We start from the raw sequence: 24,460 nt of genomic DNA, 5'->3' as shown, positions 1-24,460 counted from the left end.
CATTGATCACCCCCCCTGTCATTGATCACCCCCCTGTCATTGATCACCCCCCTGTCATTGATCACCCCCTGTAAGGCTCCATTCAGACATTTTTTTGGCCCAAGTTAGCGGAATTATTATTATTTTTTTCTTACAAAGTCTCATATTCCACTAACTTGTGTCAAAAAATAAAATCTCACATGAACTCACCATACCCCTCACGGAAACCAAATGCGTAAAATTTTTTAGACATTTATATTCCAGACTTCTTCTCACGCTTTAGGGCCCCTAGAATGCCAGGGCAGTATAAATACCCCACATGTGACCCCATTTAGGAAAGAAGACACCCCCAGGTATTCCGTGAGGGGCATATTGAGTCCATGAAAGATTGAAATTTTTGTCCCAAGTTAGCGGAACGGGAGACTTTGTGAGAAAAAAATAAAAAAATATCAATTTCCGCTAACTTGTGCCAAAAAAAAAAAATTTCTATGAACTCGCCATGCCCCTCATTGAATACCTTGGGGTGTCTTCTTTCCAAAATGGGGTCACATGTGGGGTATTTATACTGCCCTGGCATTCTAGGGGCCCCAAAGCGTGAGAAGAAGTCTGGTATCCAAATGTCTAAAAATGCCCTCCTAAAAGGAATTTGGGCACCTTTGCGCATCTAGGCTGCAAAAAAGTGTCACACATCTGGTATCGCCGTACTCAGGAGAAGTTGGGGAATGTGTTTTGGGGTGTCATTTTACATATACCCATGCTGGGTGAGAGAAATATCTTGGTCAAATGCCAACTTTGTATAAAAAAATGGGAAAAGTTGTCTTTTGCCAAGATATTTCTCTCACCTAGCATAGGTATATGTAAAATGACACCCCAAAACACATTGCCCAACTTCTCCTGAATACGGCGATACCACATGTGTGACACTTTTTTGCAGCCTAGGTGGGCAAAGGGGCCAATATTCCAAAGAGCACCTTTAGGATTTCACAGGTCATTTACCTACTTACCACACATTAGGGCCCCTGAAAAATGCCAGGGCAGTATAACTACCCCACAAGTGACCCCATTTTGGAAAGAAGACACCCCAAGGTATTCCGTGAGGGGCATAGCGAGTTCCTAGAATTTTTTATTTTTTGTCACAAGTTAGTGGAAAATGCTGATTTTTATTTTTTTATTTTTTTTTCATACAAAGTCTCATATTCCACTAACTTGTGACAAAAAATAAAAACTTCCATGAACTCACTATGCCCATCAGCGAATACCTTGGGGTCTCTTCTTTCCAAAATGGGGTCACTTGTGGGGTAGTTATACTGCCCTGGCATTCTAGGGGCCCAAATGTGTGGTAAGGAGTTTGAAATCAAATTCTGTAAAAAATGACCTGTGAAATCCGAAAGGTGCTCTTTGGAATATGGGCCCCTTTGCCCACCTAGGGTGTGTACTTTAGGGTGTGTACTTTCCGAAATGGGGTCATTTGTGGGGTGTTTGTACTGTCTGGCCATTGTAGAACCTCAGGAAACATGACAGGTGCTCAGAAAGTCAGAGCTGCTTCAAAAAGCGGAAATTCACATTTTTGTACCATAGTTTGTAAACGCTATAACTTTTACCCAAACCATTTTTTTTTTACCCAAACATTTTTTTTTTATCAAAGACATGTAGAACTATAAATTTAGAGCAAAATTTCTATATGGATCTCGTTTTTTTTGCAAAATTTTACAACTGAAAGTGAAAAATGTCATTTTTTTGCAAAAAAATCGTTAAATTTCGATTAATAACAAAAAAAGTAAAAATGTCAGCAGCAATGAAATACCACCAAATGAAAGCTCTATTAGTGAGAAGAAAAGGAGGTAAAATTCATTTGGGTGGTAAGTTGCATGACCGAGCAATAAACGGTGAAAGTAGTGTAGGTCAGAAGTGTAAAAAGTGGCCTGGTCTTTCAGGGTGTTTAAGCACTGGGGGCTGAAGTGGTTAATAGTAAACCTTAGTGACACTGAATTAACTCCAACACAAACTTCACTTTTGATTAAGGGTCTTACATTTTCACCTACCACTCCCCTTGATAAGTTCTCTACGTTTATTGGAATAGAAAACTTTGTAAGAAAACTTTGTTTAAAAAAATATTTTATAAAAAATCCTGTTATTAGGGAGCAGTATGAACACACCACGTTTGTACATACGGACTTAAAAATCTCCTCTAAAAAATATCCTAGACAAGAAGTAAGCTATGAGATCGCTACTTTTAAGAAGAATGTAGAAGCAGATCTACGTAAATTGAAATATCCAAGAGTTAAGAATAACCTTACCAAAAAAGAATGTGAGGCTATTAAACATTTGCAGTCCAGCCAGAATCTAACAATAAGACCTGCTGACAAAGGTGGGGCCCTAGTGATTTTAAATACGACAGACTATGTAAACGAATGTAAGCGACAACTTATGGATACAGTGACATATAATAAACTCCCATCAGATCCAACTTTGGAATATCATCAGCAGTTAATCTGTCTATGTAAAAGAGGTTTAGATAAAGAGATCCTGTCTATTAATGAGTCTAGATACATCATTGAGACTCAGAAGCAGATACCAGTCTAGTGTGAAAGTAGCCTAAGATACATAAAAGCCTCATAAATACACCAGGAAGGCCAATTACATCAGGTATAGGCTCTATCTCTTCAAATCTATCGGAATATATAGATAGACTCTTACAACCTACAGTAAAGAAAATTCCATCCTTTATAAAAGACACGATGGAAATTATTACAATCCTTGAAGATATCCAGTTTGAGGATGAATAGATTTTAGCCCTGTATACAAGCATAGAACATACACAAGGCTTGTCAGCCTTAGAAAAACAATTAAACAATTACAGTAGCCTCCATAGGGACCAAATCACATTTTTGTTGGAAGGGGTAAACTACAACCTACAACACAATTATTTTTCATTCGAGTCTGATTTCTTTGTACAGAGGCAGGGGACCGCCATGGGCACCAGATTTGCCCCCAGCTACGCCAATTTGTTTATGGCCCAATGGGAAGAAGACATCATTTAATCTAAGCTGGGGACAAGTCTGGTGCTCTGGCGACGTTATATCGATGATGTCATATTTATCTGGAAAGATTCTGATGCATCTTTAGAGGTCTACTTACAAGATATCAATGTAAACTACAGAAATCTACATTTCACCAGTTCTATCAGCAAGTCCCAAATTGAATTTCTTGATTTGTTGATAACTAGGAGTGAAAAGAAATTACTGTGCAGCGCATATTACAAACCAGTTATGCGGAATAGCTACATTCCTTATAACAGTTGCCACCTTCCCAGGTGGCTTCTGAACATACCTACCAGTCAGTTTAGGAGAATTAAGAGAAACTGTTCAAATACCTCCCAGTTTGAACTAGAGGCTGAAAAAGTAAAACAGTTTTCGACTAAACAGTATCCAGATAATGTACTAGAGAGATCCCTCAGCAAAGTTAGGGCGATGAGTAGAGAGAGTTTTTTTGTAAGAGATGAAAAAGTAGAAGAATCACAACTCCAAGAAAACAATAGTCGTGTTATTCTGCCCTTCAATGCCCACTATAAAGCCGTAGACAAAATTATTAGGACTCATTGGCATCATCTGCTAGGTGACAAAATTATTGGGAATACAGTTACCGAACCACAGATAGTGTATACTAGAGCACCCAATTTGGGGTTGCAAGTTGCACCTACAGTCCAGAATAGAACTATACACAATGATTCCAATTGGCTTAGTTTTAAGAGATTTTTTAGGTGTGGGAGATGTAGCAATTGCCGCATTACTCAATTCCCCAAAAAAACTACATGTATTCAGTCTACTCAAAACTCCTTCACATTCACGATAAAAGATGGTTTAACGTGTGATTCAACGGATGAGATCTATCTACTTGAATGCCCCTGCCGGAGGCAATATATAGGCAGAACTAAGAGATCCCTGAAAACAAGACTATCCGAGCATATAGCCAAAATTAAAAAGGGATTTGATGCCCATACAGTATCATCACACTTTAAGAATTTCAACAACAGAGATCCTTCCTTCTTAAAGTTCGTGGCCTTTGAGAAGGTTAAGAAACCATGGAGAGGTGGTTATCATATCGCCAAAATGTCACGAGCTGAATCAAGGAGGATCTTTGAATTTAACACTATTATGCCACATGGTTTAAATGCCGAATTTGAATTGTTCGGCTTTATATAATCCTTAAGGGGTACGTGTCGGGCGGTAATGAGGTATCTAGTGTCAGGTTGTTTACCAGCACCTCGACCCCCCCTTCCTGTCCGACAATTACCTCCCACCACTACTAGATGTCCCAATTAGTATGTGATACATGGTGAGCATAGCGTCATTCCTATCTGTAACACACATCATACTTTATAGGGATGGAATTTCCGTCTACATATAGTCTGACATTCTTATCTTCCTCATTTATCTATTTATGGATCTCATTATATGGAAGAATTTTTATATCTATATTAACCCTACCGTCATAATGTCTTAATTATTTTTTATGATCCATCTTTTAAAATTCTTTTTATGATTCACTCTAGCAATTCACTTTTATACTTATATTCATTTATATCCTTTTTATATATAAAAATGTTTGGAAATAGAGCTAATAGTACTACATCAAAGACCATTTAAGCCATATCAGGAATGAGATCATGTACAGATTTTACATATAACATAGTTACCTGATCGATTACTTTGTTAGTTTTGAGAATGCACTGAATAATAATATATGTGATGTAAAATCATTTGTCAATTCAGTTTGTTATGATAAAACAATAAGTGGAAGTTATACACACATATACATCCTTTAAAAAAAAACGCAAATAGCGTTTTTTAATAAAAACAAAAATCGCAAAAGAATCGCAGCAAAATACTTTATATTATAAGCAAGTTTAGCATTTATATATGACATTCATGTGCTACCTTACTATCTCTCTAAAATATCATCTGTGATTCTATGACGATGTATAATACATTTAGTTGTGTATTAGAGTATAGGATCATTTAAAATGAGTTCCAATGGCCATAGATCTCTGTATCCAAAGGCTATCACAATATAATCATATGTGAGAGGAGACATACGATACATAGAAATGGGCTGACTCCAGTTCTGATTTTCAAACATTCCTAAAGAAATGAGACACCTCCCCATTTAAGGTAAACTCTCTATATAAGGACAGGCTTTTCATTATGCTGCTGACCACTGAGGAAGTGGCAAGTTCAGACCCCGAAACGCGTCTGGTTACAGCAGCTACGGAACTTAAAGGAAACCGAAAGACAACAAAACACATATGCATGAATAATTAATTTATTGAATGGTCACATAAAGGACAACAACATGGACAATAATAAATAAAATAGATGAACAAAATAGCAGTAATGTAGTGGTACTGTGGACCAGCGCCTCGCTGAGGTACCAGATGGTATGTCTATCCCCAAAGCATACGTCACCAATTGGTCTGATTAAGCCTAATGGCAAATATCTGAGATGAATGATCTCTCATCCTGACCAAACAGTGGCGCAAGCTTATAGAATGATATAATATAAATGCTGTCATGCTGGCCAGGTTATAAGAGTGAACGAATGCAGTGTGTGGATGAAGTATTCACACCAAGTAGCTGGATTGCTCCATGCACCCAGCACTCAAATACACAGCCAGCATAAACAACATGCATAATAGATTAAATACAAATACAATGTAAGGGGAAACCAACCTGGAGACCTGAGTGAGCGCACCCCTGACGCGCGTTTCGCACAGCTTCCTCAAAAGGGGCGTGTCCATTCGGGCCGCACATTGAGCCTTAAATACTGCCACAGATGAGAGATTGCGCCGATGCCCTATCGCAGCTTAAACATAGAAACATAGAATGTGTCGGCAGATAAGAACCATTTGGCCCATCTAGTCTGCCCAATATACTGAATACTATGGATAGCCCCCGGCCCTATCTTATATGAAGGATGGCCTTATGCCTATCCCATGCATGCTTAAACCCCTTCACTGTATTTGCAGCTACCACTTCTGCAGGAAGGCTATTCCATGCATCCACTACTCTCTCAGTAAAGTAATACTTCCTTATATTACTTTTAAACCTTTGCCCCTCTAATTTAAAACTGTGTCCTCTTGTGGTAGTTTTTCTTCTTTTAAATATGCTCTCTTCCTTTACCGAGTTGATTCCCTTTATGTATTTAAAAGTTTCTATCATATCCCCTCTGTCTCTTCTTTCTTCCAAGCTATACATATTAAGGTCCTTTAACCTTTCCTGGTAAGTTTTATCCTGCAATCCATGTACTAGTTTAGTAGCTCTTCTCTGAACTCTCTCTAGAGTATCTATATCCTTCTGGAGATATGGCCTCCAGTACTGCGCACAATACTCCAAGTGAGGTCTCACCAGTGTTCTGTACAGCGGCATAAGCACTTCACTCTTTCTACTGCTTATACCTCTCCCTATACATCCAAGCATTCTGCTGGCATTTCGTGCTGCTCTATTACATTGTCTTCCCACCTTTAAGTCTTCTGAAATAATTACTCCTAAATCCCTTTCCTCAGATACTGAGGTCAGGACTGTGTCAAATATTCTATATTCTGCCCTTGGGTTTTTACGCCCCAGGTGCATTATCTTGCACTTATCCACATTAAATTTCAGTTTCCAGAGTTCTGACCATTCTTCTAGTTTTCCTAAATCCTTTTCCATTTGGCGTTTCCCTCCAGGAACATCAACCCTGTTACATATCTTTGTGTCATCAGCAAAAAGACAAACCTTACCAGCGAGGCCTTTTGCAATATCACTTATGAAGATATTAAACAAAATCGGTCCCAGTACAGATCCCTGTGGAACCCCACTGGTAACATTACCTTGTTTTGAATGTTCTCCATTGACTACAACCCTCTGTTGTCTGTCACTCAGCCACTGCCTAATCCACTCAACAATATGGGAGTCCATGCTCAATGACTGCAGTTTATTGATAAGTCTTCTATGTGGGACAGTGTCAAAAGCCTTACTAAAATCTAGATATGCGATGTCTACTGCACCTCCACCGTCTATTATTTTATTCACCCAGTCAAAAAAATCTATAAGATTTGTTTGACATGATCTCCCTGAAGTAAACCCATGTTGTTTTTCATCTTGCAATCCATGGGATTTTAGATGTTCCACAATCCTATCCTTTAATAGGGTTTCCATTAATTTGCCTACTATTGATGTCAGACTCACTGGTCTATAGTTGCTCGATTCCTCCCTACTACCTTTCTTGTGAATGGGCACGACATTTGCCAATTTCCAATCTTCCGGGACGACTCCTGTTACTAATGATTGGTTAAATAAATCTGTTAACGGTTTTGCCAGCTCACCACTAAGCTCTTTTAATAATTTTGGGTGTATCTCATCAGGCCCCTGTGACTTATCTGTCTTCACCTTAGACAGCAAACTTAGAACATCTTCCTCTGTAAAGATACATGCATCAAACGATTTAATAGTCATTCTTTCTAGTGGAGGTCCTTCTCCTTTTTCTTTTGTAAAAACTGAACAGAAGTATTCATTAAGGCAGTCGGCTAGCCCTTTATTCTCTTCTACATACCTTCCGTCCTTTGTTTTTAATTTAGTTATTCCTTGTTTTAATTTCCTTTTTTCATTTATATATCTGAAGAATGTCTTATCCCCTTTTTTCATAGACTGAGCTAGTTTTTCTTCTGCCTGCGCTTTAGAAGTTCTTATAACTTGCTTGGCCTCTCTCTGCCTAATCTTGTAGATTTCCTTATCTTCATTGCTCTGGGTTTTTTTATAATTACAAAATGCTAGCTTTTTATTTTTAATGATTTGGGCCACTTCTGCTGAGTACCACATTGGTCTCCTCCTTTTTTTGCTTTTACTGACGAGTCTAATGCAATTTTCTGTTGCCTTCAATAATGCACCTTTTAAGTAGTCCCATTTCTCCTGGACTCCATGTAATCCGTTCCAGTCTGATAAGGACTCATTTATGACTAATTTCATTTTTGAAAAGTCTGTTTTTCTAAAATCTAAAACTTTTGTTTTTGTGTGGTGGGACTCTTTCACAGTTCTTATATTAAACCACACTGACTGGTGATCACTAGATCCCAAGGTTTCGCCTACAATGACATCATATACCGAATCCCCGTTTGTGAATACCAAATCCAAAATGGCCTCCCTCCGGGTTGGCTCCTCAACCACTTGTTGTAGAGATAACCCCAGTAGGGAATTTAGAATATCTGTACTCCTGGTAGAACTTGCTATTTTGGTTTTCCAGTTTATATCTGGAAGATTGAAATCTCCCATAATGATAACTTCTCCTTTCATTGTCATTTTAGCTATTTCTTCAACTAGTAGATCATCTAGTTCTTTAACTTGACCAGGTGGTCTATATATCACACCTACACGAGTTACTGCATGGTTAGCAAACTGCAACGTAACCCAAACTGACTCTATGTTGGCCTCACCAACTTGTATTAGGTTAGATTTAATGCTATCTTTCACATACAGGGCCACTCCTCCTCCTTTCTTGCCTTCTCTGTCTCTTCTGTATAAAGAGTACCCTGGTATGGTTATGTCCCAGTCATTTCTTTTATTAAACCATGTCTCCGTAACAGCCACTAAATCTACATTCTCAGATGCCATTATTGACCCAAGTTCATTGATTTTTTTACCTAAACTGCGAGCATTTGTAGACAGGACTCTGAGCTTATCATTTCTTAACCTCAGTGCTTCTGGCCTGTTCTGGCATTGTTTCGGGGGGCAATTGGACTCTTTTATTTTCACTCTTTTGCCCCCCCTTCCTAGTTTAAATACTCTTTCGCAAATTCTTGGAGTTGTTCACTAAGTACATTTGTTCCTTTGAGAGAAAGATGCAAACCATCTTTTTTGTACAGTTCCTTTCTATTCCAAGTAGAGCTATCATGAGAAACAAAGCCAAATCCTTGCTCTTGACACCATTTACCAAGCCATATGTTGAACTCCTTTATGCGCCTCTGCCTATCATTCTGAACATTATGCACAGGCAGAACTTCAGAAAATGAAATGGTGGATGCAAAATCCTGTACGTCATTACCAAGTGTGATAAAAGATTTTTTCACCTCTGACACTTCATTGCAAGCCAGGTCATTTGTCCCTAGATGGACAAGAACATCCACGTCCCCTTCCTGCTTTGCTTGCTTAACAATATTAATAATACGTCTTCTATCTCTTCTAGCAGTAGCCCCAGGGAGACATCTCACAAAACCATTTTCTTTAAGCTCCACACTTCTTATGATTGAATCACCCAGCAACAGCTGCATCCTTTGAGACTTCACTTTATCTTTTTTGTTGCATACATTAGACATAGGAGTCGATGGTTTCTCACCCTCTGTGCTTGAGTCCATATCCATGTTGTCCTTACATTCTGAGAGTGCTGCAAATGAATTATGGAGAACCACCGACTGTGGGACATGTCTTCTATCCACCACTCTAAGACTTCCAGAACCTACATTAACCCATCTGCCATTTCTGGGGGTCCTCTGTGGCAGTGGCATTGCAGCAGTCCTAGCTGGAGTTTGTTTAACAGATAATTTAAATATTTCAGCTTTCAAAAATGCAATTTCCTGCTGCAGTAAGGAGAACTGTCTACAGATCTGACAGCATCCGAATCTCCAAAGAGTGGAACATGAAATAAATGCACAACAATTCCTGCACTGAACCAAGTCTGCCATTTTAAAGAGGAGAAAAAAATAAAAAAATAAATTTGTAACTTTAAATCAAACAAATCTTACCTTTTTTTTTTTGTATTGTTTCCACCTTCCAGCCTACCTCCTGACTATCTCCTGCAATATCTCTTTACTAGTACTTAATGTAGTACTTGAAGCTAGTACTTTCAGCTAATGAATTAGGCCAGCTAATGAGTCTGTCTCTATATATACACACACTCCTTCCCAAACTCCTCCCCCAGCAACAAATGTAACACCTTAGTGAGCTAGGCTCATTAGCAAACGCACAATAGCAAACAGCTGACCGAATTCCTTACCTCTTCTCAATCAATGATCAGCAAAAACAACACAGATGAGCCAGTTGGAGACTCTAAGCCAATCTCTTGCAGTATCTCTTGAATCTCTTCAGTCTGCTGCAATATCTCTTTACTAGTACTTAATGTAGTACTTGAAGCTAGTACTTTCAGCTAATGAATTGAGTAAGGGCTTTGCCAAACTAATTAGCGTACTCCGTCACCTGCGCACATACTGGACTGAACCTATCAGAGATCCGACGTCACTACCACCCAAAGGTTTTCAGTCCCTCTGTGTTCGATCCAGCAGCGCGACGTCACTTCCACCCTTACTCAAGGTAGAAAGCAATATGTCACTTCCGCCCATAACGCAACATCACTTCCGCCCACACTCGTTATCAGTGTCAGCATCACAGTGTCGCTGTCAGGGGTAAGCTCAGCCCAAGATTCCGTCCTCACAATGAAATATGCAACAAGTATGAGATATACGATATAAAGCATATAAAGAGGAGAGACAAACATAAGGCTCATCATTACCGTCACTAATTAGCCAATACAATATCTATACAATATCTGTGCATGAAATATAGCATAGGGGAATGCATAAAAGTGCAGTTTTGATCAATGTTGGGTAGTGTATGGGCAGGGGGCAGAAAACTCTGTCACCCACCCCATCACCAGTCCACAACATTGATACAAAGGGAAAGGGGTTAGAGACAATGATTACTAATACAATAAATTATACCCATAAATCCACACTATACAAAAAGTACATAATAAATACAAAAAGGTTATAAATTGTTTGCATAGTATGTCATAATTAACAATTCCATGATTAGCAAGTGCATACAAATATTAAAATAAAAAAATAACACTAATAATATTATGACAATATGTCCAGGACCAAATGATCCACCTATGAACTTGTATAAAAATTGCCATATATAAATACATGTATACAGTATACAGTATGCACGTATACCCTAACCCTCCTTATGGTGCTCTAACCAAATTTTTGTAAGTAAAATACAGTATAAAAAAAAACAAAAAATAAAATAAAAAAAACAACAATATAAAAATCTAGGTGTACAACATCCATACCTTTATAATGCCACATATTTAATGTTATACAATATCCAAAGAACCCTAAATAGAGTGCTAAAGTGACATAGTGAAAGTGCTCAGTGCGCATGCAGTGCAAAGTGATTATATATGCAGGGCTCATATTAATACCCTGCTAATACTAGGACATCTTTAAAAATATAGAAGATGAAAGCAATACGACAAATAACAGTGTAAAATATCCCCATGACTAAAACATGACTACAAATCAATACATAAATGGCCATCAGTTACACATCATCCGGGGTATTGACCACCCCATAAAGTCTGGATATAATCTTTATACGGATCCACTCAGGCGCTTCGTCGATGTTAGCAGGAATCGGACACATATCTCTCAATCTGTAACGTATGAAATTACATGACTGCATCCCGAATTTGACACAAAATAAATCAAGACCTGTTAAAATACGAAAATAAAACCATTAAAATAACAGTTAAGAACAATAAGTCCTGGGCTTAGGACCCAGACCAGGAGCAGATGGAACGCAGAATGCCTATGAGTCTAAAACAAGGGCACAGAGGAATGCACCAACACAGCATGACTATTATATCTAGAGGGGAATCCCTAAGAGGATCAAAAGGGGGGGGGAGAGGAGAAACGGGAGGGGGGGGAGAGAAAAAAGGGGGGGAGAGAGAAAGGGTAAGGTGGGGGGGGGGGGGGGAGGGAGAAAAGAAAGAAAAGGAAGAAGAAAGGAAAGGATAAGAGGGGGGGAGGAAAGGAGAGGAAAGAAAGGGAGGAGAAAAGGGAAGGAAAACCGGAAAGAGGAAAAGAAGGAAAAAGAGGAAAGGAAGAAGGAAGAAGGAAGGGAAAAGAGGGGGGGGGGGAAGAAAAGGGAAAAAGGAAAAGAGGAAAAGAGGAAAAGAGGAGGAGGGAAAAAGAAGAAGTCAAAAAGTGGCAACCTCTAAAGAAAGGGCGCAAAACTGTTCCCCTCATTCAGCCCAAATGGTGCAACTGTATTTAGCAGGAATATCCATTTAGTTTCTTTTTGGGCTAATATTTTCTTCCAATCTCCTCCTCTTGGGGAGATCAAAACACGATCAACACCTCTAATTCTGAGTAGGGTACTGTCTGAGTTATGTTTTTCCTTAAAGTGTCTCGGTAAGGTCTTTAATAGTGTGACATCTTTTTCTTCTTTTGCTGCCTCAATGGCCAGTACATGTTCCCTGACCCGTCTTCTTAATTGCCGTGACGTCAAGCCCACATAAATGAGATTGCATGGACATATGGCCCAATACACAACCCCAATGGTTGTGCACGTAATGGTGTGTGTGATTTTAAATACTTTGTCCCCTGCCGCATTCTGAAAATGGGTTGCTCTATCCATATTAGTGCAGGCAACACACTTCCCACATTCTTTACTCCCCCATGGTGGCCCTTTGCTGCCAAACAGCCCCCCTTCCTTTCGGACATAGAAGCTGCGGACCAATTGGTCACGCAGATTCCTTGCCCTCCTGAATGTTGTTGAGGCATGTGGGGGTATCACCTCCTGTAACTGGGGATCAGAGGTCAGCATATTCCAATATTTGCTTAATGCCATATTTACCTCTTTCCATTTGCTGGTAAATCCTGTGATGAACCTGATCTGTTGTGAGTCTTGCTGGGTATGTTTCTTATGGAGTAAATCACTTCTCTTTGAAAGTCGTGCTCGCTTGTAAGCCGTCTCTATGCACCGATTTCCATATCCTCTTTCTTCAAATCTTCTTTTTAGGTCCTCTGCCTGTACCTCAAACAACCTGTCCGATGAGCAAATCCTGCGCGCACACAGGAATTGACCCACCGGTATGCTCTTTATCAGGTTGCCTGGGTGTGACGAGCCTGCGTGTAACAGTGCATTCACGGAAGTGCCTTTACGGTACAAGTTGGTACCCAGATGTCCATTGGCATCCACCTGGAAGATCACATCCAAGAACTCTATATCCGTACGGGCCACCTTAAATGTAAGTTTGATATTCTTAGAGTTGTTATTCAATACCCGGATATAGTTCACAAAATTCCTCCTCCGTCCCCTGCCAGATAATCAGTATATCATCGATATACCTACCCCAGTATTGAACCTTACTGGACTCTGGCAGGGGACTAGATTGGAGGATGTCCCTCTCCCACAGCCCCAGGAACAGATTTGCATATGAGGGTGCACATGCCGCCCCCATCGCAGTGCCCTGGAGCTGTAGGTAGAAGGACCCCCCAAAAAGGAAGAAATTATGGGTGAGGACATAATTAAGAAGGATTAAGATGAAATCACACTTCTCCTTACCCATAGTTGTGGTCCTCAGAAAGAATTCTGTGGCTTCCAACCCGTCATGATGTTTAATTGAGGTATAGAGAGACTCCACGTCGCATGTAGCAATCAACATGTCCGGTTCCAAATGTATGCCCTCCATTTTTCTTAGGATGTCCATCGTATCCTTTAAATGTGTGGGTAGCCCCTCCACCAATGGCTGTAAGAAATGGTCAATGTATTTACAAGCTGCATCATTTAGACCATTCACCCCCGATACGATGGGCCTACCAAGGGGTTTCATCGCATCCTTGTGAACCTTAGGTAAAAGGTATAAAGTTGGAATCACAGGATAATCAGGCAGCAGATGGGAGATCTGTTTCTTTGAGATAACCCCATGTTCAAACCCGGATTGTAGGATAACCTCCAACTCCTGCTTGAATTTTATTAGGGGATTGAATGTTAGCTTCTTATAACAGTTGACATTTTGCAACTGTCTTTGCACCTCTTTCTCGTACATACGCGTAGGCCAAATCACAATATTACCGCCTTTATCAGCCTGTTTTAGGACCACATCATCCCACTTCCCAATCTCTTTCAGTGCCTGTCTCTCACCAAACGTGCAATTATCTCTCCCTTTTTGGTCAGAGATTTGTGAAAGTTCGTTTTCAACCAGTTTCACAAAATAATGCACATTGGAATATAATGACAGTGCTGGGAAGTTTTTTGACTTTGGAATCAAGGATTTGGGGAACTCACCAGATTTTTCTGCAATTTCCTGTTCCTCCAAAAGTGCAATTAAATTATTTAGTGCTTCCTGTTCCATTTGTGTGGCAAAATTAGGATCCCTTCTCTGATGGTAGATCTTTTTAAAGATAAGGCGTCTAGCGAACAGATGTAGATCCTTCACTGTAGAGAAGTAATCAAATATACAGGTTGGTGAATACGATAATCCTTTTGCCAAGAGTGACATTTGATCATTGGTCAACACATGGTCAGACAAATTAATTACCTGTAATTGGCGTCCAGCATCTTGACCCCTCCTCCCTGCAGGTTGCTTCACTACCCCAGGTTTACGTTTATTATCCCTCCTTGGGTATCTGCGTGTATCTTGGCGAGATGTGCTGCCATCATCACTCCTTGATGTCCGTGAGGACAGTGAAACAGACCGTGATCTACCCTCCTGCGTCTTGTACTTCCATTTATACATTCTGTTACTTGCCATATCTTGTTGATCACGTTGAAATTTCCTGGTTTTCACAGTTTTAATCTGTTTCTCCCAGACCAGGAAGGCCTCATCCATTTCTTTCTTGAAGTTTTCCAGTTCAATCCCATTTAACTTCTGGGAGAGCTGTTCCTCGAGTCTTGTAATCTCACTATCCAGTGTTGTCATATTCTTACCATTGGCTTCCGTGATAAGGCGCATCAGCGTAACTGAGCATGTACCACAGGCTGTCTCCCATTTTTTGCAGAATTCCTCATCCTCTTGCCCATAAGAAGGGAACATCTGTACCCTTAGACCTCTAGGGATAAGTCCCCTTTCTATGTATTTATCTAAGGTGGCCTTATTCCACCATAATTTCATGCGTCTATGTAGTGCATTCCTCAATTGTGCCCTCAGCTCAGAGGCATTCCTACCTCCTGGATCCGGGCCCTCCGCAGCACCACCTGCAAAAACTGCATCCACCTGGGAAACCCAGGTTGACTCTCGTGAGTGGAAGTCCATCCTCTCTGCTTTTAGCAACTCCTCTGTGAAAACACAGGAAACAATTAGTAGAACCGAACTTAAAGGAGCCTACATATCCTATGGTGTACTAAACACTTCAAAGAATTCATCGATTCCAGCCAAGTAGGCGCGCGCCTAATTATCATAAACCCTACAAGCGGATCCAGCCTCCGAAATCGCCTCCTATCCGATCACGTGGATAAACTCAGATCACGTGACCGTGGATCACGTAAACAAGCCGGAAGGTCCTAGACATCTATCCCGGCGTCCGACCGTATGCAGACCTGACCTTTTCAAGAGGGACTGAATTAGACCACACGTCTTCTGGAGGGGTAATGTACGGAGCATCTGCATATACACACTACGCTTATGCCCTAATCAGATACAATAGACATATACTGTTTATACCCATAACGGAGCATCGATACATTGGGCAGCAGGCTGCAGCGACCTGTAATTCATATCAGTATCACCTCATGCTGAGGTAGCAGCCATACCTGGCTAATATATTTGGAGTTGGTTGGTCTTAACATTGCGGACTGTTATAAATCCACCTATCCCATTGATGTATTGGGAGGCAAGCAGCAGTGACTCCCACTTTGCTACCTCACGCTGAGGTAACAGTGACACTTGTCACTGACTATACCTGGAGTTTGCTGATTCACGGCATTGTGGACTGACAATCATTCATTTATCCCATATAGGAGATTTAGAGCACGTATGATCAGCCCCGGGACATACCCCACAGCAATATTCAGTGATTTATTATTTATAATTTGTATGTTTTTATACATTTTTATCTCTAATATGGCGCCATTTTATGTGTGATTTTTTCCTGTCTTGATGTATTTCTGTATTGATTTATGTTATTCGATTAAATATAATTTTAATAATTGTAATACTGTATTGATCATCCATCTGGTTCCAGATAGTTGAGTGCCCCCTACCTATATACATATCAAGTCCTTACCTGTGCCTGCACCGCGAGCCATTCTGAAACACATTCGGTCACCGGGAGCAGACAGTTCCGAGAACAGCCCGATGAAGGATGTTCTCGGAACTGCCTGCTCCCAGTGACCGCATGTGTTTCAGAGCGGCTCGCGGCGCAGGCACAGGTAAGCACTTACCTCTGCATCGCCGGGCTTGGGAATAAAGATGGCAGATCGCATGTGTTCGTCGGCGAACACTGCGAACTGGCCATCACTGGTAGTCAGCGATTTCCCACCAAGGGGTACACTACCCAAAAGAAGCCTCTGATAGCTTTTTTTTAGGGCAGCAAGAGAAACGCTTTTCATCTCTCTTGTGACAACACCCAGTGTCTAATCGGACCATACCTGTGATCATTTACATATCTTCCTGAGACAAAGTTTTATAGCAATCTGATATTTCTGTCTGGGTGTGGTATTCTTTCGTCAATAAGAGCAGTTAGCAGAACTATAGTGGAATTTTAAAATTTGGCTGTGAATGGAGTTCACTGAATAAACCAGCTCAAAAACAGTAAGCCAAAGTTTTATTTCGTAAGTTAGTAAACTTTTTTAGTAAATGTTCAAATGCAAAATGTCTAAAAGTGGAATTATACCATAAATGAGCCCAGACACGTTAGATAATTGTCAGGATCATTCCAGAAGGAACTTGTCTCTACGGTTCCTGCTTAGTTAATTGGCCTCACAAATGAGTCAGAATTAATTGATGCATTAATTGTGCATCAGGATGACGAGCCATATGTTTCATTTCTCTCCTGGTTTGTCTGGAAACCTCACACTGGCTCTTCTGGTTCCTTGGCTGAAATACTAGTATATACTGCAGTACAAGGAGAGACTCACAAAGCTAGGTGTATCAGGATTCCACCTCTCTGACAAACGTAAGTCGCAGAACAATCCTTTCTTGTCTTTTTACGCCTTTTATGAATGGACGGGTTGTCAGACTGTTAGTAGGATTGATGAAGCACTCTGTAAAATCTGGTTTTAAGGGGTTAGGACTGGAGCTGTTCTAGGTTCTCAGATCATCGTTAGGCAAGTACGTTAACTTTACTAGTCATGGAGGACAACCCAAAATCCAATGCTAGCCTCAATCCTCTTGTTATCAATTGGCTTCTAGACTTGTCCAATTCCAGATTCTTTGCCAGGAATAATCATGGCATCTCTCGATGGCGTAGCCATGGCCCTGGTGCCTAAGGTTTTCCAAAGGTTCATCCGCCTCATAAAAAAGAAAGGTGGAGGTGTTGGGACAGATTTGTATCTTCTGCCACCAAAGACACAATTAGGTTTGGCCACAATAATGACATGTCAAGAGGTAGGGTGACAGCCGCTACGGCCACCATTACTGCTAATTTAGTACTGACTGTAAATAGTACCTTGTGAAGTTTGGGCAATAGGTAAATCAGGCTTTAGCAGAGGCGTAGAGCTCAGTGTAGTAGAGCTCGAAGTCACAATCATGCCCTGGTCACAGAGTGGGTCCGAAGGAATCTGTGCAAGTAGAAATCATTATAAATGGTAGGTGAAGCCCTGTTACCGATTTTTGGAACGGGAGCTTGAAGGTTTACCTCTGGGTTTTAGTATGTATATTGGGTATTAATATGCAAATCTGGAATTAACATTTAAATTTTTAGCGTACACAATGGGGTCATAAAAAAGCACGTACAGAGTGGCGGGGGCTGGGCCGGGGCAAGTTCACTATCATTCACACTTGTTTCTAGTTGTAAATGACAATTAAAATCTACTTCAGTACGGGGCTGGGGTAGATTTCAATTTAGTCACACGGATCGCTGGAGGATGCGAGGTGTGCCCCTCATTATAAATTTGGTGCCTCTTTCGGCAGTCTGGGGGATATCAAAGACTGGTCCTTGATAAATGACCCCTCATTGTGCCAGGTTCTGTACCCAGTCCTATTAGCAAATTGTCCACCCTTAGGGCTCATGCATACAAACGTATTTTTTGTCCGTGTGCTTCCGTTTTGTTTTTTTGCGGCTCATATGTGGAACCATTTATTTCAATGGGGTCGCAAAAAAAACAACAGCAATTACTCTTGTGTGCATTCCGTAAAAAAAAAAAATAGAACATGTCCTATTCTTGTCCGTTTTGCAGACAAGGAAAGGCATTGTTTCAATGGATCCGCAAAAAATAGGGATGTAACACAGACATCACATGGATATAATCCTTCTTTTTTTTTTTTGCGGATCCGTGTTTTGCAGACCAAAAATACATATGGTCGTGTGCATGAGCCCTTACTCTCAGTTTGCGCCCAGTACCTACCTGGGTAACTCCATAATGATGTTTATTTCTGTTTCCACCATGATGAGAGTTGTTTTTCCATCTTTTCCAGTTGCAGCTAAGAGATGCTGAGAATCATCACCATCCTACTCGTCACTCTGGGTAATGTAGATAAACATCAGCTTAAAGGGGAAGGTAGTCTAAAAAGCAAATTACATTTGGACAATTCGTGGGATTTGGGGTGATGATGGTCAACCATGAGCTAGGACCTTATCACCTTTCAAAATAAGGTGACCTTGGCCCCCTGTAGTCTTCTTCAAAGTAGCTTTGAGATGCAACCACAAGGAGCTGATACAGTTTCCATAGACTACAAAGGAGCTTGGGTTGTCCTACGAAAAATAATTTTACATTTTTCACACCAGCACCTGGATCTGAATATTTTGTAATTGTACGTACTTAATGATTTAGTATAGCCACTGAGTTATTCAATAAAATCTACTTGTATAGCGCCACCTGCTCTTTGTTTTTTGCCTCATCTCTCTGTCCACCTCACTGAGGTGGCCGCACATGCTCAGTTTCAACCTTCAACTGCCATCAGCCCTGTCTTCTGTTAGAAGTTGTGTCAGTTACAGGACATGCGTGTCCCCTGAGCACACGCCTCCTGAACTGTGATAGAGAGACCTGCAGCAGAAAAGAAAGCCCCCCCACCTTAAGCTGCCAGCTTGAAATACATGTAAGAGAAATTAAAGCAGTTTTAATTTAGAGGATCTCTAACCAAAAATACATCCAATGCTATAGAAAGATCTATTCACATGACATTTGGGGGGAGGGGGTATGTTGTGCTGCATATAACAAATCCAGCTCTGCTAAACCTATATTTGTTTTTGCAATTTCATAATTTTTTAACTTTCCATTTCCTTATTTTCAATTTGAAGCCTTGAATTCTGTGTACATCCAGGGACATGGAAAAGTCGCAGGAACAAGTAAGTGCTAAGGATTAAATAATCATATGGCTATGAAAAGAACTGCCTAATACTTCTCACAGCTAGTGATGAGCGGCAGGGGTCATATTTTGCGGATATCTTGTAGAATATTCGTCGAATATTCGCGAATTTGAATATTCGTTATATTCTAAGATTTTTTTTACTCGAAAAATCGGCAAGGTAATGATCGCGTAATATGCAAATTTTCACCGCAATTTTTTCAATTGCCGAGTAAAAACATGATTCCTCCCTGCTTCTTGCTTGTGGGCCAATGAGTCACAGCACTATATTGAATATATTTGTTTTTTTGAATATTCGTTATATATTCTATAACAAGAATATATAGCAATATAGCGAATATTCGAAAAAATAGATAAAAATATAGAGCAATTTAGCTAATGGTGCTATAATAAATTTTTTTAATAGTTGAAATTTTTTTCCAATCTGAGCTTCAGATGATAAAAAAATTACAACTATTAGACAAAGAAGATTATAGCACTATATTAGCTAAATTGCTCTATATTTGTTTTTCTCCCCCGAATATTCGCTATATTGCTATATATTCTTGTTTTAGAATATTACGAATATTCGAAAAAAACTAATATATTCGATATAATGCTATATATTTGTTTTTTAGAATATTCATCATTTTTCCCATCGAAAGTCATGATTCCTCCCTGCTTTTTGCTTGTGGGACAATGAGTCATTGGCCCACAAGCAAGAAGCAGGGAGGAATCATGTTTTTACTCGGCAATTGAAAAATTTGCGATAAAAATTTGCATTACGAAAATTCGCAATCAACACTACTCCTAAAGTCAAAGATACTCCAGCCTTCTCATTGGCCCACAAGCTACAAGCAGGGAGGGATCATATGTACTGATTTAAAAAAAAAACTTGAATATTCGAAATTACGAATATATACCACTATATTCTAAATATTTGCAAATTTTTGAAGTACCTATATTCGCGATAAAAATTTGCAATTCGAATATTCGTGATCAACACTACTCACAGCTGAGGTTTTGTTACAGTTCAATCTAACCTAACCTATTTCCGAGAGCCCAATGCATCTGCCGCATTAATTTCTTTCATGCCTCGATAATTTGCTACAATGTATCAGTGCAGGTAAAATGTATCAGAATGAAGTCTAGAGAATTGTCTACACTGGCTGTAATTGTAACAACCCCCCAGATGTGTTACTTCCTGTAAAGGCTTTCTATCTTTGTTACGTAAGCGAGAATACAGAGGTAGGCAGCTGAAAAACAAAGTCCACCAATCGACCATAACCTTAAAACCACAAACATTTCCGATTCTGGCGCATGAAGAGATGGAAGATGTGTCAGATGTATTAAGAGGCCTGTGTCAATTTGGTGCCTTTTGCTCCAGTCTTAGTGATTCTCTTTGTTGCTCTTACCGACCAATCAGAAATCAGCTTTCATTTCATGTCCAGGAGGCACCTATCAGGCCCTATCTGGGTGTGGCACCTGCGCTGCATCATTAGACACGCCCCCAGCATCCACACAGTGAGGGGGCAGCAGAAAAGGAATGGACAAAAAATAATGGCTACGTGTGCCACAATTTATTTTTTCCCAGATGGCCATGCCATAAAGTTGGAAAACATGCGCCCTAGTAAAATGAAAGCTGCACTGTGATTCTTTGCTATGGGCAACGCAGACAGTATTTTTTAGATTATTTCATAAATTTGCACCATAGTTATGACCCAGTCGCCCGTTGACCTCATCAACCTCGTCAACGATGCTCAGTAACTACCGTATACGCAGGTTGTGGAGGTTAAAATTGTGGAAATCTGCGAAAGTGGAGTTTTTCTTTATAAAGGAGTTGTGCAAGAATGGTCCCAATTGGCCGGAACTATAAAGGGAAGCTTATTTACTGACACTGGCTCCCCGCTCCACTGAGCTACGCCACTGGGTTTAGGGTGGCCACTGGCTTCACCCAAGAAAGCCGGACCTCACCGGCCACACCCTCAACCTGATAAACCACACCCATCACTGTGAAGCCACACACCCCACCTCCGTGAAGCCATGCCCCCATCGAAGGGCGAGAAAAAAATGGGGGAGGAGAGGGAAGAAGTTTCTGAGGGGAAGGTGAGCTGGGGCAGCCGGGGAGCTTCTCTCCCCCTCAGTCAGCCACAGGGAGCCATATCTGCTGCTCTAGTGACTGACTGGGGGTGAGAGAAGCCTCAGTCAGTTGCTGCAGCTTATGCTCAGACAGAGCAGTGCACTGCAAGAGTGGACATCCCTGTGTCTGTCCCGGCCCTGCGCCGGACGGAGGACAGGGAGCCAGAAAACCGGACTGTCCGGCCTAAAACCGGACATCTGGCCACCCTAACTGGGTTCCATAGCTGAAAACATCCGATTTGACACTCACTGGCCGTGGCAGAGACTAAATCCCCTTGTGTCATGTACCATTTGTCATGAAGTATGGGGAGCTGGTCACTGCTGCGGCCAGTGATTGGCTGCAGCAATGTCAAAAGTTTACAGTGAGGGAGCCAGCGTCGGGAATCAGTCTTTCCTTTACACGTCCGGTTGCCAACTGCCCCCTCCCCGCCCTCCCATTCTTGCACAATCCCTTGGATCACAAAGGAATGTGATATTGATGGTCTATCCTCAGGTTAGGCCATCAACCATCTGATCAGCAGATGTTCAACTCCTGGCACCTCAACCAATCATTGTAGCTTCGGTGAACCCCAGAACGGCATAGCTCTGTCTATTGTGTAGGGAGCAGCGTTGTAATTACCAGCTCCGTCCACTAGACAGAACTACTGAATGTTGTTCTGGGGCCTACTTCTAGCACTAGAGTTATAATAAGTGTTGAGTGAATCAAAGTTCACAAAATGGACTTCAATCCGAATTACAGGGAAAATTCGATTTGCCGCGAAGCCGAATTTCTTCGTGCTTCCTGATAAAAAATCAATTTTCCCTAAAATGGCGATAAAACAAAAAAAAAATCATACTCACCTCAGCCATTTGTGTGCGAAGAGTCCTCTTCAGCCGTCTTGATTGAAGATCCCACTCAAAATCTCATGCGCGGTTATGTATGATGTCACCACGCCGGCTTGTGTGATGACATCATCACACACTGCGCCAGATTTTGCACTGGATCTTCAAGCAAAATGGCCGCGGCTGGCTCTTTGCTATAAAATGGATAAGGTAAGTATTTTTATATATAATTTTTTTTACAGATTAACCCGACAGCCCTCAATGGTCATTTAAGGTGCCGCGATCAGTGATGAACGCGGCATCTGAGTGGTTCGTCATTGAACCCCTCAGATGCCTCGTTCATTTGCACCTGCTGCATACAAAGAAATGAGCTTCGTGATTAAGTAATCTGACATGAAGAGAATTTCTTTGTGAAATTCGGCGAAGCAGCCGAATCAAAGTTTTGAGAACTTCACTCATCTCTAGTTGAAACAGCTGATTGCTGGGGGTACTAGGAGCCGAACCAATGCCAATCACATGTTGATGGCTTCCGAAACCATAATCCTGGGGCCCCTTTAAGAATTAAACAATTTGGCCCCTCACAAAGACTGCTCCCCCCTGTTTCATACTATATAATAATAATATCATGCTCTATTTATACCAACTGAGATGTGATGTAGATGTTCAACCACCAGAAGAAGCATTAAGGCTCATCAGGTTGAGGTCACCTCAAGAGACATGGATCACATCATTAATAATTTCTCCCAAGATCCTTACGCTTGCCCATTTTCCAGCTTTCAGTACTTCACTTTCAAAACCTGTTTATTTGTTGCCTTAATACATCACCATCCCCCCCGACAGGCACCATTGTCACCAGATAATCAGTTGTTATTCACGTTTTTTCTGTTATGGTCGATCAGTCTAAATCCCTAGCCATGAAATGACAAGTCTTTGGTTTTCCCATAGAGAAATGCCATTTGCAGCATCAAGTTTGGAGGGAATGTGGAAGCTCCTGCCCAAGGAATTGTGAAAATTATCTAGCCCCTAAAGCCTTCTGCTCCATGAGCTGCGTCCCTGGCTGCTTCTGCCGCGTTCCATTCATATTTTATAAAGGAAATTCTGGAATCTGCGTTCTCCCCAAGAAATGCTGAGATGGCAACATGCACAGTACATCGCCTTCCTAATGGGTAAAAGTCGGGTTACCGCGACATTTCTGCTATATTGCAGCTTCCTGCGAAAATAAGAAAAAAACATCTTGGCTGATGTGAAAAAATGTTACTCTGCTTTTTTTTTTGTGACCGCCCGTAAATGCCACCACAACAGTACCCACAGGGTTAGTCAGAGAGCATTTTGTATTAGTTTAGAGTGTCTTCCCTGGGTCTGTATTTAGGCGATTTGGTTTGTGGTCTGTATTTGTTTAAAAACCCCTTAGTGACCACACGCATTTTTTTTTAATTGCTATAACTTTTTAGTTTTTTTTATCAATGTACTTGTATGAAGTCTTATTTTTTGCAGGACAAGTTATAGTTTTAATGCACCATTTTGGGTACATGTAATAATTGATTAAAGTCAGTTGTTTAGCTAAACCCCCCTTTGTTTATGTCAGTAAAAAGTCGTATTAGTGGTCACTAAAGGGTTAAGGGGTGTCAGGTCTGGGGCCTGTTTTTATTGTAAGAGTTGGTCTGGGGTGTGAATCTATTTGTGTTGCAATGGTCAGGAGAAGTCATCATGGTGGCTTGGCTGGATGGAGAATAAAGAGAATAAAATGATGTCTGTTATATTTTATAAACGTATAACTACCTGGATGTCAGCGAAGATATGTATCAGTTTACCGTGTTTATTGTTGATTGATGCCAATAAAGCCCTCCTAGTATTAAATCTATCATATGAAGCCTAAATTACTAATGAAGACAAATCTATATAGCTGCCTTTGAACTCAGTTATTACCATTAGACTGATCATAAGCCACTAGAGAACTAAAAAAAAACAAAACAAAAAAAACAGTACATGGTGCTACACCTGAAAAAGAAATACAGTTATATGTGGTATACAAAAAGGATCTAAAATGTATATTGAAGTCTTCTTGTCAAGATCAGCATTACCTCACAAAACAATTCACAAGGACACTCCCCATTCTGAGATGTTCTCCATACAAGCAGAGGATGTGTTCTTCGTATCGTTCATTGCTCAATGCTCGTTCATCAAATGATATTTGGTGCAGACACCTGAATCATCGCTTCTGGAAAGCTGATGCTCTGCTTTGGGAACAGTGATCTGCTGC

At 40.7% G+C, this 24,460-nt stretch overlaps 1 long non-coding RNA gene across 1 annotated transcript; it reads left to right on the top strand.

The window, feature by feature from the left end:
- The first annotated feature begins 16,769 nt into the window (after positions 1-16,769).
- On the top strand, positions 16,770-24,061 carry LOC120993186. Its single transcript, XR_005777159.1, has 4 exons — positions 16,770-16,909; positions 18,370-18,419; positions 19,193-19,240; positions 23,146-24,061. It is a non-coding gene; the product is annotated as an uncharacterized LOC120993186 (long non-coding RNA).
- Positions 24,062-24,460: the final 399 nt, after the last annotated feature.

Source organism: Bufo bufo, chromosome 1, assembly GCF_905171765.1.
Source record: "Bufo bufo chromosome 1, aBufBuf1.1, whole genome shotgun sequence".
In the NCBI taxonomy this organism is placed as follows: Eukaryota; Metazoa; Chordata; class Amphibia; order Anura; family Bufonidae; genus Bufo; species Bufo bufo.
Note: the sequence above shows the minus strand (reverse complement) of the source record. Positions and strands in the feature narration are given on the sequence as shown.